A 15,688-nucleotide genomic window follows, 5' to 3' on the forward strand; every position below is an offset into this window, starting at 1 on the left:
TGATATGGACTCTCCTGATTCTATAGCTGAATCGCTTGGTTTGACCAAGTAAATCTATTATAGGCATTTTACGAAATGTCAAAGGAAAAATGAATGGCGGATGAAATCCCTCACACTAGGGCGTATGCCGAATCCGGAAGAGGGTGTGACTTTGGCACTTGCTTTTGCAGGAAACTTTTGCACTTCACTACTTCTCCATCAGGTCCACTACCTTCTCTATCAGGTCCTCAGCAGCTCAGGGCAGGGGGACAAACACGTTCATTAAAAACAGCAGGGGGATGCTGGGATCAATCGTCCATCCCTGTCCCCCCTCCACTCTCTTCCCTCCTCTCTGTCTCCATCGCTGTCCCCCCTCCACTCTCTTCCCTCCTCTCTGTCTCCATCCCTGTCCCCCCTCAGTCTCTTCCCTCCTCTCTCTTTCTCTCCATCCCTGTCCCCCCTCAGTCTCTTCCCTCCTCTCTCCTCTCCATCCCTGTCCCCCCTCCAGTCTCTTCCCTCCTCTCTCCTCTCCATCGCTGTCCCCCCTCAGTCTCTTCTCTCCTCTCTCTCCATCGCTGTCCCCCCTCAGTCTCTTCCCTCCTCTCTCCTTCTCTCCATCCCTGTCCCCCCTCAGTCTCTTCCCTCCTCTCTCCTTCTCTCCATCCCTGTCCCCCCTCAGTCCCTTCCCTCCTCTCTCATTCTCTCCATCGCCATGTTCCTGCATCTGCTAACTAATGCGTCTATTTAGCAGATCACCAATTGGCAGACAGAGTCAGTCCCAGGATGTAACATTTGACAGTGTGTGTGTGTGTGTGTGTGTGTGTGTGTGTGTGTGTGTGTGTGTGTGTGTGTGTGTGTGTGCGCTCTCTAATGGATGTTGATATTAGGTTCAGTGTGTGCGTGTGTTTCACGTGTGTGTGTGTGTGTGTGTGTGTGTGTGTGTGTGTGTGTGTGTGTGAAGGAGTCATCAGGTTTGAGGCTTTGTGAGTGGATGTGCAAGAGGGGTTGCCTAGTAGTACTTGTGCACACACACTAGTAGCGCGTGCACACACACAGAAACACACAGGCTTTACCCTGTGGATGACATTTCCAAGTGAAGGACAGTGGAACAGGCCAGTGAGGGCTTAGCATGTCATTCAAACTGTTTTCCATCACATTTGTACTCACTTGCCACCTAATCCCAGGTGATTAACATGCCAGGCAATGGGGGAGGGCACCTGCTACACTGCCTGGACCCTCGCAGCAGAGGGATGCTGATCAGAGACGCACACGCACACACACACACACACACACGTCACACGCGCTCACACGCACACGCACACGCACACGCACACACACACACAGCAAAAATAGTGAAGCGCCTTGTGCATGTTATTAAGCTTCTTTGATTACCTTTTTTCTGAATGAACCCACTCTGCTGATCTGGGGAGAGCCGTAGACTAGCACATGCTACCTCCGATACACATGCAATCGTCAGCTGCTTCTTTTTACCTGACAGCGAGGAGTTTCACCGGCAAGGGAGGATCACGCTATTCCCCCAGTTCACCTCTCCCCCGAACAGGCGCCCCGACCGACCAGAGGAGGTGCTAGTGCAGCCACCAGGACTCATACCCCCCAGGCTTCCCACCCGCAGACACGGCCAATTGTGTCTGTAGGAACGTCTGACCAAGCCGCTGCTGGGAATTGAACCCGGGTCTCCGGACTGCTTTTACCTCTACACTACCCAGACACCCCTCGTTACTAATGACTTTAGTCTAAACAAGGTTTGATGTTTGTTGGTCCATATCAACCTTGTATGTTTTGTCAGCATACACCCTGTGTTAGTGACACACCAGCACACTGGGGGAAATTATATACCTGCCGTAAGGGACAAAACAGCGTGGTCTGTCTGAGAGACGTCCCACTTACGCCTACGTCTGTCTGAGAGACGCCATGCTATGTCCCATGTACGCCTACGTCTGTCTGAGAGACGCCATGCTATGTCCCATGTACGCCTACGTCTGTCTGAGAGACGCCATGCTATGTCCCATGTACGCCTACGTCTGTCTGAGAGACGCCATGCTATGTCCCATGTACGCCTACGTCTGTCTGAGAGACGCCATGCTATGTCCCACGTATGCCTACGTCTGTCTGAGAGACGCCATGCTATGTCCCATGTACGCCTACGTCTGTCTGAGAGACGCCATGCTATGTCCCACGTATGCCTACGTCTGTCTGAGAGACGCCATGCTATGTCCCATGTACGCCTACGTCTGTCTGAGAGACGCCATGCTATGTCCCACGTATGCCTACGTCTGTCTGAGAGACGCCATGCTATGTCCCATGTACGCCTACGTCTGTCTGAGAGACGCCATGCTATGTCCCATGTACGCCTACGTCTGTCTGAGAGACGCCATGCTATGTCCCACGTATGCCTACGTCTATCTGAGAGACGCCATGCTACGTCGCACCTACGCCTACGTCTGTCTGAGAGACGCCATGCTACGTCCCACCTACGCCTACGTCTGTCTGAGAGACGCCATGCTACGTCCCACCTACGCCTACGAGCCAGGAACCAAATCTGTGCCACACAGATGCTCATTCCTCCACACTGTCAAACCACAGCCCTGCATTTTAGGATTATTATGTGGACACACACACACACACACACACACACACACACACACCAAGGGATTAAATAAGGAATGCGTCACTGCAATCATTTTCCTGGTTATTATACAGTCTGAGAATGTGACCAGAATCAGATCAAATCAAACAACAAGGGCAGACTATCTAACAGACTAACAGACTATCTGAGCCTGTTGACATTCAGCAATGAGCCGGGATGTATTTTAGGAAAGCGTTGTACTGGTTCTCGTATATGAATGCTCTCTATATATACATAATGCAGCCGGTGATTATCTTCCATACGAGATGGAAAAGGCATTCTGGGAATAGGGCCCCAGTGTTCCAGGCAGGGCCCAGCCCAACACATCTTCATGGCTTGAGTTTCTAATGTACATTTCATGTAGGGGCTTAGGGCTACAGCTGGGCCTGACCCCCATCAGCTAACTCTCCTCTCAGACAATGGAAGATGGCAACATTAAAAAGGTCAAAAGGCAAATGGAGGGACTAAGGCAGGAATGTGGAGTGGCACTGGGGGGATTGGGTGTGACAGACTATGTCACACCCAACTTTGACATTAGCATTTAAACATGTTTAACTTTTCACCCAGGGAACAATGCAGCGACTCTGCATTGACATGCTCTTGAGTTCCTTTGAAGGCCAATACCTACTGTACACAGATGGCTGGAGGTTGTGTTTTCATGTCCGTTTGTCTGCAGGATATCTCAAAAAGTTATGAACAATTTGCATGAAACTTGGCAGAAAGATTGGTCATGGGCCAAGGAGGAACTGCTTAACTTTCCACGCCCACTGGCCAAGAGGGGGCATGGCAATGGGGGGTAACATCCCGTGGCGGAGGTATGCCCTCTACCGAGTGCCCTCTAGTTTTCAACTGAAATCACTACGCCTCAATCACAACTTTTCAACTAAGTTTCATGGTGTTACATGAATCCATGTGGAACTTAGGCGCCTTTTGTGATTGGCCATGGCCATTGCCACGCCCCCTTTTGGCTAGTGGGCATGGGAAGTTAATCAGTTCTAAGTTACTTGGCACATGACCTGCTTTTCTGTTCATAACTTTTTGAGATATCGTGCAGCCCATTCAGACAGACAGAGAAACAAACAGACAGACAAACAAACAGACAGACAAACAAACAAACAGACAAACAAACAGACAGACAAACAAACAAACAGACAGACAAACAAACAGACAGACAAACAAACAAACAGACAGACAAACAAACAAACAGACAGACAAACAAACAGACACAAACAAACAAACAAACAGACAAACAAACAGACAGACAAACAAACAGACAGACAGACAAACAAACAGACAGACAAACAAACAAACAGACAGACAAACAAACAAACAGACAGACAAACAAACAAAACATAACTTCCTGGCCAACTTGGCCCAACTCTGTTAGCGGAGGTAATAATTACACTTCTCAAGAACTGAGCCTAAACAAACCCAAGGCAACACTTATCTGGTCAAATAAAAAATAAAATAAAAATGTTAAGCAATAAAACTACCCCGTCTACAAGGTCTGTGCCACTGACAAAATACGATGTGAATCTCATGTTAGACACACAGACTTACTGTGGACAGTCTTCAATGCTCGTTCACATGATGTTTTCCTTCCCTGATGCTGGCAGCACGCTGCGTCAACATGCCAGAGACTAAAGACATGTGAGTGAAGACTGTGAAGTATCACAGTGTGCGGGGTATTCATGTCTCGTCTCAAGCACACACATAATGTAATAGTGACGTCACCTCTGTGTGACATAACGTTTTCTGTAGGTTAAAGAGTGAAGGGTTATAACGTTATTATGACTAAAAGAGCAACTGTAAAGAGCGAGCCCCCTTGTCCCGGGCCCTGAGAGGCGGGACAAGTTGGGACATGAATGGGACTAGTGTAGAATATCTTACAGGCTGTTTTTATGCAGCTGAGGTCAGTGACTAGTGTGTTCAAAGAATATTCTCTCATGTTCGGCCCATACCCCGGTCCATGTGACCTGAAGGGGGTAGAGTGTGTTTGGACTGTGCACCTGGGCTCGTAGCGTCCAGAGAAAACATGACCAGCAGGCCAATGGAAACAGGGCCAATTAGGCCTTCAGAAGCTCTGATGAAAACTTGACTGTAATGCTTCTCCTCAACTCAAGTCTTCTCATGAAGATGTACGTACAATGTCAAATGTTTAGAGGAACAAGGTGACATTGGCCTTTTGTTGTGAGACATAAAGAATATTTATTTCGAAGTAAACTAATATGAATGGTGAAGCATTAACCATTATTAGTTTACTTCGAAATAAAATATTCTTTGTGTAAGATTTTTTTAGGTACGATTTTTTATGTAAAAAATATTATTTTTAGCCTCAATCAGAATGTGCGACAGCAACAGAGAAGAGCATCACATCCCGACTATTGAGATCCAACAGATTTGTCTTATTTACCCAAATGACACCCTGATGTCAGATGGACACTTCTCCACAGACACCAAGTGAAATATAATCACTCCTCATCTCCTAAACTAAAACAGCTGGACTCATCAACATTTAGATCTTTTCCTCCCTCGTCCATTTTATATCCTTTGGTATAAAGAAATAACATGTGTGTTGAGTGTGCTGTGTGCAGTTTTCTGACATCACATCACATCACATGATTTTTGGGTATTGAAATAAAAAAAATGTCAATCAAGTTACCTCTCATTGCCAGAGATGGGAAGTAACTAAGTAGAAAAACATTGTTACTGTAGCTACTTAAAGGCCGGGTTTTCCGTGGGGAATATGAATATATATTAAATCTCACGCCCCTAAGGTTTTAGAATCCGTTGAAATTTTTGAAATTGGTTGTTTACAGCCTGAGATATCACCAGAAATCCACTCTGTGTGTGGGGGGGGGGGGGGTGGTGGGGGGGGGGGGGGTGCGGGGACTCGAAATACTACATTTCCCACAATGCACTGGGCTCGCGTGGCCTTCGTTTCCATGCCCACCCCTCAGGCGTTTGGCTGATATCAAACTCCAGTAGGTGGCGGTAATGCACATATATGTTTGCCAACCGCCATAAAACTCAAAGAAGAAGAAGACATGGAGAGAAGACATGGAGAGAAGAAGAAATAAATCGAAAATAAATCGAAAATCAATTGCCTCCAAATTGCACCAAATGTAAACGGTAGTATATATGTCGGGAGATGTCTTCATAAAAAAATTTTCATGCATTTTAAGGCATTTTCGTAGGAGTTACGCGCATCTGATGTTGTAACTATTTTCTGTAAAAATGTGTAAAAACGGGTACATTGCTCAGCGTTGATTTCGTTACTTCAACCCACCTACTACTAGATGTAAAATTTGACGAGCTTTCCAATGCCGCCAGTCCCGTGTCGATTAGTGCTTCCGTTCCCGAGATAATGGTCTCTTTGCAAGGAACTATGGGAAGCTAATATTAGCTACAGCAGGCTAGGCGGTTGACAAGATGGCTGCGTTTTTGTTTTGGTCAAGGCCTCTGAAGGGGCGTGGAGGACCTCTAGAGGCGGGACCATGGCCAACAACAGTTGTAGTTCATAGGTGCACGACTTCCGCAAGGCGGACTTAGGCCAGATGACGCGAAACGCGTCGGCTGGCCCAAAAAATATGTGAGAGATGCTTGATATCTCTGGCAGTGAATATCCAATTTCAAAAATTTCAACGGATTCGAAAACCTTAGGGGCGTGAGATTTAATATATATTCATATTCCCCACGGAAAACCCATCCTTTAAGGAGGATTTTCAGGTATCTGTACTTTCTACTCCTTACATTTTTGAAACAGGCTAGTTACTTTAGCTTTAACAGACAAAAACCATGTAATGTTGTTTGTCTCTCTCACCTTGCGCTCTCCTAGCTTTCAAGCATTATGTGCACCGTTTTTTTGTGGAAAAACCATATCACACAAATTATTAATGAAAACTACAGTACTATAATTGGAGGCATCGCTGTCTGTCTGTCTGTCTGTCTGTTTGTCTGTCTGTCTAGAGTTGCAAGACTCTTGGTCCAATCGCCTCCAAAATTTGCCAAACACTTTTCAGGGTTTGGGGGGCGGCTACAGCAATACTTTGCGTATTGTCACACTCACATAAACATTGTGACATCATCAGTGATGTATCTCTCCGTTCACCACCATTCATATTTTTTCACACGCTGGTACAGGGAGAAAAGCAGGAAGTGACGTTCACTTTGGCTCTCTATAGAATTAACTGGTTTGCTAATGACAGATTACTACAGGTGTGTTATACAATGTGGGGAACGATTAGCGTGAAATACAATGTGTGTGTTTTACACTGCTGAAGTCTTTTTCTATTAGCATATGTATGGGAGGTTAATTCATAATTACTGTGTTACTGAAATCTGGGTTCATGTCCTCATACTGTTCCCCGGCTGGCTCTCCAGCCCACTCAGTTTGAGTGTGTGGAGGGCAGCGTGTGTGACGTCAGTGGGGGACCCGGGGCGGAGAGCGACCCGGTGAGAGGGGACCCAGCGCGGGGACTAAAGGAGGCTCTCTGGGCCTCTCTGGGCCCACACACTCACTCTCACACTAACTGGTCTCAACCCCCTCGGGGTCAACGGGCAGAATTGAGAGCTTGTTTTTTTGACCCCTCCCACACAACCTCTTCTCCTGACACATTCAAGTTAGACAGACACACTCCACTGACGCGGCCCACGCTGTGCTGGCAAAGCAGGTGCTCTCTGAAACTCAAAAAGCTGTTAGAGACACCTGAAGGAAATCGAAACTCGTCTCCCCCATATGGTCGGGCCGTCCATGCAGGCACAATTGGCCGTGTCTGCGGGTGGGAAGCCGGATTAGGGTATGTGTCCTGGTCGCTGCACTAGTGCCTCCTCTGGTCAGTCGGGGGGGCACCTGTTTGGGGGGGAGGGGAACTGGGGTGAAGAGTATGATCCTCCCACGCACTACGTCCTGTCGGTGAAACTCGCTGTCAGGTGAGAAAAAGCGGCTGGCATCGGAGGAAGCATGTGCTAGCCTACAACTTTCCCCAGATCGGCAGAGTGGGTGGAGCAATGACCGGTACAGCAGGGGGAATTGGCCAAGTACAATTGGGGAGAAAAAATATATTTTGCCATTGCTTACAGACTACACAAAGTCTCCACAACACTCCCAGGTGAGTGTTCTAAGAGCCAACCTGTGTGGAGACCCAACCAGAGATCCAAAATCCTGATTGGAGACATTTTTATTTTGTAGAAGACCCTGTACACTGCACAGTACACGTGACTCTTCCTATCTATTATAGTGCCCCAACAGGCATGGCACCAGTCTGTTGCACTCTTCCTATCTATTATAGTGCCCCAACAGGCATGGCACCAGTCTGTTGCACTCTTCCTATCTATTATAGTGCCCCAACAGGCATGGCACCAGTCTGTTGCAAGGCAATCACCAAAGCAATTTTAAAATGTGGAGTGCAAACTTATGACTCAATGGGACACTAAACTGTCAATTTCAAGGGAGATGCTGTAGCAAAGGACCACTGAGATGGTAAGTATGAACACAGGAGCAATAGCAAGTGGAAATACCACCATACAGATCCAGCTATACAGCCAATTCATTTTTAGAGCGATATACTGTAACAGCAGAGCTTGACAAGATCATCATCTGGAGGAGGTACGGAGGTGCAGTGGTAAGCACTATCGCCTCACAGCTCGAAGGTCGTGGGTTCGATTCCCACCTGGGCCGATGTGAACACTGAAGGAATGCGTGCCCGTCCGCATGTCCTCGAGTGCCTGCCACCCGGGTGGGGGTCGGCAAAATGGCCTTTCTGTGTGGAGTTTGCATGTTCTCCCCGTGCCTCCCGGGGGTCTCCTTCATATAGGAACCCCCTTCACAAAAACATGCAACATCCTGGTTGCTTATATGGTTCCTCCTCTGATCGTTAAGGGCGCCTGTTCAGAGGGAGGGGAACTGGTTGGAATAGCGTGAACCTCCCACGTGCTATGTCCTACCGGTGAAGCTTCCTCGGGCAGGTGAAAAGAAGCGGCTGACTTGACTGCCCATGTCTCGGAGGATGCATGGAATCAGTCTCGGCTCTCCCCAGATCGGCAGAGGATGGAGTAGCAACCAGGATTGAGTAATTCAAATGAGCACTAAACGGGGGATAAAAATGGGATAAAAAAATCGGGAAAAAAAAACATTAAAATAAAAAATAAAAAAAGATCATCATCTGGACATTTTCCCAAGAGTTTTAGCAGCCATAGCATTTTGTGCTCGTGTTTTCACCAGGCATATCTTTAAAACTATTGTGAAGTTGTTTAATTTTTTTTAATGAAGTTGTTACATTTTATTTCTCTATTTATTTTTTGTTGTAGAAGACCTAATTGGTTTATCTTCAACCACCCGGCAAAGACCCCAGCTTCAAATGAACTGCTTTTCTCTCCATTTGTTTTGATCACTATGTTTTTTGTTGTAACAGGGTGCACGCGCACACACGCACACACACGCACACACACACACACACACACACACACACACACACACACACACACACACACACACACACACACACACACACACACACTCTCTCTCACACACACACACACACACACACACACACACACACACACACACACACACACACACACACACACACACACACACTACAAAGCATGTCAACATTGAGTTATGGTACCATAGAAAACACTGATGCCAGATCAGGCCATCTGACAAGTTTGTGTTTTTCTGGAGGTGTGTGTGGGGGGGGGGGGGGGGGGGGGGCTCTGACAGGCAGCCATGCATGTGAGGCCAGTCTGTTGTAATTTAAAGGCTGAATTGTTTAATAAGCTCGGTCTTCATTTATTCACGCTGTCTCTACTCTCAGAGGATCCGAGGGGCAGACAGACGCACCCAAAAACAAAACAAGAAAAAACAGATCAAAGCCTTCAGGCAGAAAGGATTTGACCCCATTTCATTCTAACATGCCACAAAATCTGAAGATTGGTGTGAAAATACCGCATTTTTTGGCAAGGGTTTATCTCTTAGCGCTGAGTGAATGAAGATGTCACACACGCCATGCAGATCTGAGGTTTGTCTTCCTCTATGACAGTGTTGTTTACCTGGACTCGTCTACTACACATTTGAAATACTTATTTATGTCCACATAAATACAAGTATGCAAAGGACATAAACAGTAATAGTGCAGTCAAATGCTGGGAGTCAGTCAGTTACATGAGTGCCCAGACGCCAACCACAATAATGCATACACATAGGAAACACACAGGATGATAACATGGCAGGTTGATATATACAGTTATACTGTAATGCAAGATAGCGGTCAGTATCCACTTCATGGGTACAAAAAGCAGCGCCTCCTCCATATTGAGCGGCTGCCGATAATAGTAGATATTGAACAATATCTCGCTAACTGCTTGGCCCTTCTCTTTGGGAGACCAGCCATCTGAAGGCCTCTCACAACCAGCTTATGGACATGACCTAGGCTACCAAATATGAAAACTAGAAGTTTACACCTGTATCCCAGCTGTGAAATGGTCTGTTCTAGCTGTTGGTACACACATGCACGCACACACACACACACACACACACACACACACACACACACACACACACACACACACACAGTGTATTTGGCGTGTCATTCAAGTCATTCGTTTTGAAATCAAGGCAGGAAGAGAAGCATCAACAGTGCCAAATTTCCATTGAATCAGAGGGGGGTGTTTACATTTGACTGTATTGCATTTCGCCCGCCCTGCAGCTCGCCGGCTCTCAAATGCGTCTCGGCTGCTGCGTGGCACTCGAGCAATTGTGATGTCACTGATGATGTAATAGACATTGTGACATCATCGTAGACATTGTGACATCATCGTCTATGACATCATCAGTGACATTATCATCTATGACATCACCAGTGATGTCACTCCAGCAATTTTTGGTTACACTCAAGTTATTGTGACAAAACGTGACCAAAATTGCAGAACCCACTTAAGCCTTGGCCACACTGATCCGTCAGAAAATGGACAGAACGGATAGATGGATAGATTTATGTCCGTTGCATGTACAAGTAACCTACTTCTACAGGAGGTGGCGGTAAGCACCTTGAAGGTGTCAGCGACCCGCCTCTAAACCGAGAGAAGAAGAAAGCTGGCGTCAGCTAGCTGTTAGCTCTGTGCGCTACGTTACTTTTGTCGCAATAAAATGCCACTGAATGACCAGATTAGATGGTGAAATCAGACGGTGACACTGACTATCACGTTGTACAACAGCGGGATGGTGTACACAGCATTAATTATAGCCTCCTTCACCGCCTCGGCCGCCATCTTCTTTGAAAAGTTGAAACAAATCTCGGAACGCCTCCTCTCGAGACCTCGACTCTGATTGGCTAAACGGACAGTGACTATCCGACCATCCGACCATCCGATACGTCCATCCAGAAAAAGTTCATCCCTCTTCAACTTTCTGTCCATCAAAACGTATGCAAATCTTCTGGATACGTACGCTTCTGAGTGCTCCACGGACAGTCGGACAGCTGTCATTGAAAATGAATGGAAGTGAACAGAGAAATGAACGCACACGGACAGACACCACGGATCAGTGTGGCCAAGGCCTTACTCCTTTTTATAGGATGATATCTCCATCACAGCAGAAGATAATCCTCCACTAATCGCTCTGTATCTCGCAACCAATTCCTCTGAGACTAAATGTCTTAGACAACTTTCTAGACACATTAAAACCTGCACTTCCTCAGCCAACATTTTAATGTGTGGGCGCAGTGATTATTGTGTTAAAGTGTTCGTCTTATCCTGTGACATTTTGGCAGAGGAGATGAGCAGGAGTTAAAAGCAGTGCTGTCAGGGTCTGGGTGGGTCTGGGTCAGGGTCTGGGTCAGGGTCAGGGTCTGGGTGGGTCTGGGTCAGGGTCTGGGTGGGTCTGGGTCAGGGTCTGGGTGGGTCTGGGTGGGGCCATCCTTATTGATACTCTGCTGTGATCACTCCCCTCCTCTTTGACCACAACTGCCCTACCTAATTATCCCTTCAGTTAGCCCGCAACACAGCCAGTAGACCTGGCTAATATTAGACCTGCTAGACAGAGAGGGGGAGAGAGACAGAGACAGAGAGAGAGAGAGAGAGAGAGAGAGAGAGACAGACAGACAGAGAGAGAGACAGACAGACAGACAGACAGACAGACAGACAGAGAGAGAGAATTCAAAGGAAATGTATGACTAGTCAGCAACATGGCTGGAGTTGACACTTCAGATAAAGTGTGTTGCAGTCTACACGGCATGGGCCAAACACACGCATGCGCGCGCGCACACACACACACACACACACACACACACACACACACAGACACAGACACAGACACAGACACACAGACACACACACACACACACACACACACACACACAAACACGGTGGCTCAGTGGTTAACACTGTTGCCTCACAGCAAGAAGGTCCCGGGTTCGAACCCCGGTCCGTCCCAGGTCCTTTCTGTGTGGTGTTTGCATGTTCTCCCCGTGTCTGTGTGGGTTTTCTCCGGGTGCTCCGGTTTCCTCCCACCATCCAAGAAAGACATGTATGTTAGGGTTAATACTCCTGTCAGTGCCCCTGACCAAGGTACTGGCAAAAGAACTGGAGTTGGTCCCCGGGCGCTGCACAGTGGCTGCCCACTGCTCCTAGTTCTAGGAAGGTTCCTAGTAGAGGATGGGTCAAATGCAGAGGATGAATTTCCCCAAGGGGATAAATAAAGGATAACTTAACTTAACTTAACTTAACTTAACTTTAACACACACACACACACACACACACACACACACAGCAGTGAAACTAAGTGCCTTTTCTCCTCAGCCTGTGTCTAGATGATCCATCACCTCCCTGTACGTTTAAACAGCATGGACAGTGCAGGAGACTCCAGCCAGGAAAATGGCTCCTCAGCTGCCCAGAGATAATCATTACCCTCATTATAAGCTCTCTTCAAATCATTGGGCAACTCGTGTCACTCTAGAGAGAAACTGTCACGCTGGACGCATGGTGGCCAGGACAAATGTCTTCTTCACGTCTGTCTGACATTGTCTTTTTATTGACAGAGGGGAAGACACCTCTGTAGGCTTTAGTTTGGTGGAGTACAGAGGATACAGGAAGACACCTCTGTAGGGTTTAGTTTGGTGGAGTACAGAGGATACAGGAAGACACCTCTGTAGGGTTTAGTTTGGTGGAGCACAGAGGATACAGGAAGACACCTCTGTAGGGTTTAGTTTGGTGGAGCACAGAGGATACAGGAAGACACCTCTGTAGGGTTTAGTTTGGTGGAGCACAGAGGATACAGGAAGACACCTCTGTAGGGTTTAGTTTGGTGGAGTACAGAGGATACAGGAAGACACCTCTGTAGGGTTTAGTTTGGTGGAGCACAGAGGATACAGGAAGACACCTCTGTAGGGTTTAGTTTGGTGGAGTACAGAGGATACAGGAAGACACCTCTGTAGGGTTTAGTTTAATGGAGTACAGAGGATACAGGAAGACACCTCTGTAGGGTTTAGTTTGGTGGAGTACAGAGGATACAGGAAGACACCTCTGTGGGGTTTAGTTTAATGGAGTACAGAGGATACAGGAAGACACCTCTGTGGGGTTTAGTTTGGTGGAGTACAGAGGATACAGGAAGACACCTCTGTAGGCTTTAGTTTGGTGGAGTACAGAGGATACAGGAAGACACCTCTGTAGGGTTTAGTTTGGTGGAGTACAGAGGATACAGGAAGACACCTCTGTAGGGTTTAGTTTGGTGGAGTACAGAGGATACAGCAAGACACCTCTGTAGGGTTTAGTTTGGTGGAGTACAGAGGATACAGGAAGACACCTCTGTAGGGTTTAGTTTGGTGGAGCACAGAGGATACAGGAAGACACCTCTGTAGGGTTTAGTTTGGTGGAGCACAGAGGATACAGGAAGACACCTCTGTAGGGTTTAGTTTGGTGGAGCACAGAGGATACAGGAAGACACCTCTGTAGGGTTTAGTTTGGTGGAGCACAGAGGATACAGGAAGACACCTCTGTAGGGTTTAGTTTGGTGGAGCACAGAGGATACAGGAAGACACCTCTGTAGGGTTTAGTTTGGTGGAGCACAGAGGATACAGGAAGACACCTCTGTAGGGTTTAGTTTGGTGGAGCACAGAGGATACAGGAAGACACCTCTGTAGGGTTTAGTTTAATGGAGTACAGAGGATACAGGAAGACACCTCTGTAGGGTTTAGTTTAATGGAGTACAGAGGATACAGGAAGACACCTCTGTAGGGTTTAGTTTGGTGGAGTACAGAGGATACAGGAAGACACCTCTGTAGGGTTTAGTTTGGTGGAGTACAGAGGATACAGGAAGACACCTCTGTAGGGTTTAGTTTAATGGAGTACAGAGGATACAGGAAGACACCTCTGTAGGGTTTAGTTTAATGGAGTACAGAGGATACAGGAAGACACCTCTGTAGGGTTTAGTTTGGTGGAGTACAGAGGATACAGGAAGACACCTCTGTAGGGTTTAGTTTGGTGGAGTACAGAGGATACAGGAAGACACCTCTGTAGGGTTTAGTTTAATGGAGTACAGAGGATACAGGAAGACACCTCTGTAGGGTTTAGTTTGGTGGAGCACAGAGGATACAGGAAGACACCTCTGTAGGGTTTAGTTTGGTGGAGTACAGAGGATACAGGAAGACACCTCTGTAGGGTTTAGTTTGGTGGAGCACAGAGGATACAGGAAGACACCTCTGTAGGGTTTAGTTTGGTGGAGTACAGAGGATACAGGAAGACACCTCTGTAGGGTTTAGTTTGGTGGAGTACAGAGGATACAGGAAGACACCTCTGTAGGGTTTAGTTTGGTGGAGTACAGAGGATACAGGAAGACACCTCTGTAGGGTTTAGTTTAATGGAGTACAGAGGATACAGGAAGAGGCTCGCACGAGAATCGACATGACACAGCAGTATCCCACCTCATTTACATGAAGCAGCGGATGAGGAAGGTAGCAGGAACACTCCAACTTTCTGCTCCAGCACGCACGCACACACACACACACACGCTAGCACGCACACACACACACACACACACACACACACACACACGCTAGCACGCGCACACACACGCTAGCACGCACACACACATACACACACACACACACACACACACACACACACACACACACACACACACACACACACACACACACACACACACCAATAACAGCTTCTCATAAGCACACAGTCAATGTGCTGAATGGTGTTCCACCTACAGCCGGCTCGCTGACAGCACTTTACTGGGTATGCATGGCTGCCAGCTTAGTGTTCGCTGTGGCATTAAATACATAATGTCTCACACTGTTTTGTCCTTTTCTTCCCCATCACTGCAACACATGGCAGACAATCCTCACAGGGAAAAAAGACAACATAGGTCTACTTTCCAGGGTGTTGAAATGACCAATGTTGACGTTTGTGACCTCTTGTGGTCGTGTGAGTAGCTGCATGCGTGCGGCTGCAGAAAGCGACGCCACGGAAGTGCACCACTGAAATAAGGCGGGGCGCGGCAGGTTGATGGGGTGAGATTTGCGGAGCAGTAAATTCGTTGCCTTAACCACATGTGGTCACAGCGTGTCCGACGTGTCTAACCCAAACCATAACCCTAAGTTGTGTTACTTCCTAAACCTGATCAAGTTCAGGATACAGCACCGTTATCAACCAGGAAACGGTTGACATGTATAATGCCTCATTTCCACCACATTTTACAGCCCTGCACAGCTCGTCACCACTCTGCTCTACTCGTTTCGACCCGATGGATGTTTTGCTTCCACCGCTGCTCGATCTGCCCCCGCCCACACCTGGTCGTCATAGCGACCGCATATCTGCCCTCCGCCCATAGCCGAAGTAGGCTATAATGTATAACGTTAAAATTAAATCCATACACATAACTTTTAACCTGTTTATGAAATACTGGTGCCTCTAAATGACCTACAGTGTACAGTACATGGGCAAATGTGGCAATCGGCCAGGAGAATGGATATCACTTTGTTGTTACTCAAACTCACATGCATGCGCTGTGCGAGGGACGGGGGTTGCGCTACAGGGAGAAGTGAAGCCTCTACC

This window comes from Poromitra crassiceps (genome assembly GCF_964638095.1).
Source record: "Poromitra crassiceps genome assembly, chromosome: 13".
Taxonomy (NCBI): domain Eukaryota; kingdom Metazoa; phylum Chordata; class Actinopteri; order Beryciformes; family Melamphaidae; genus Poromitra; species Poromitra crassiceps.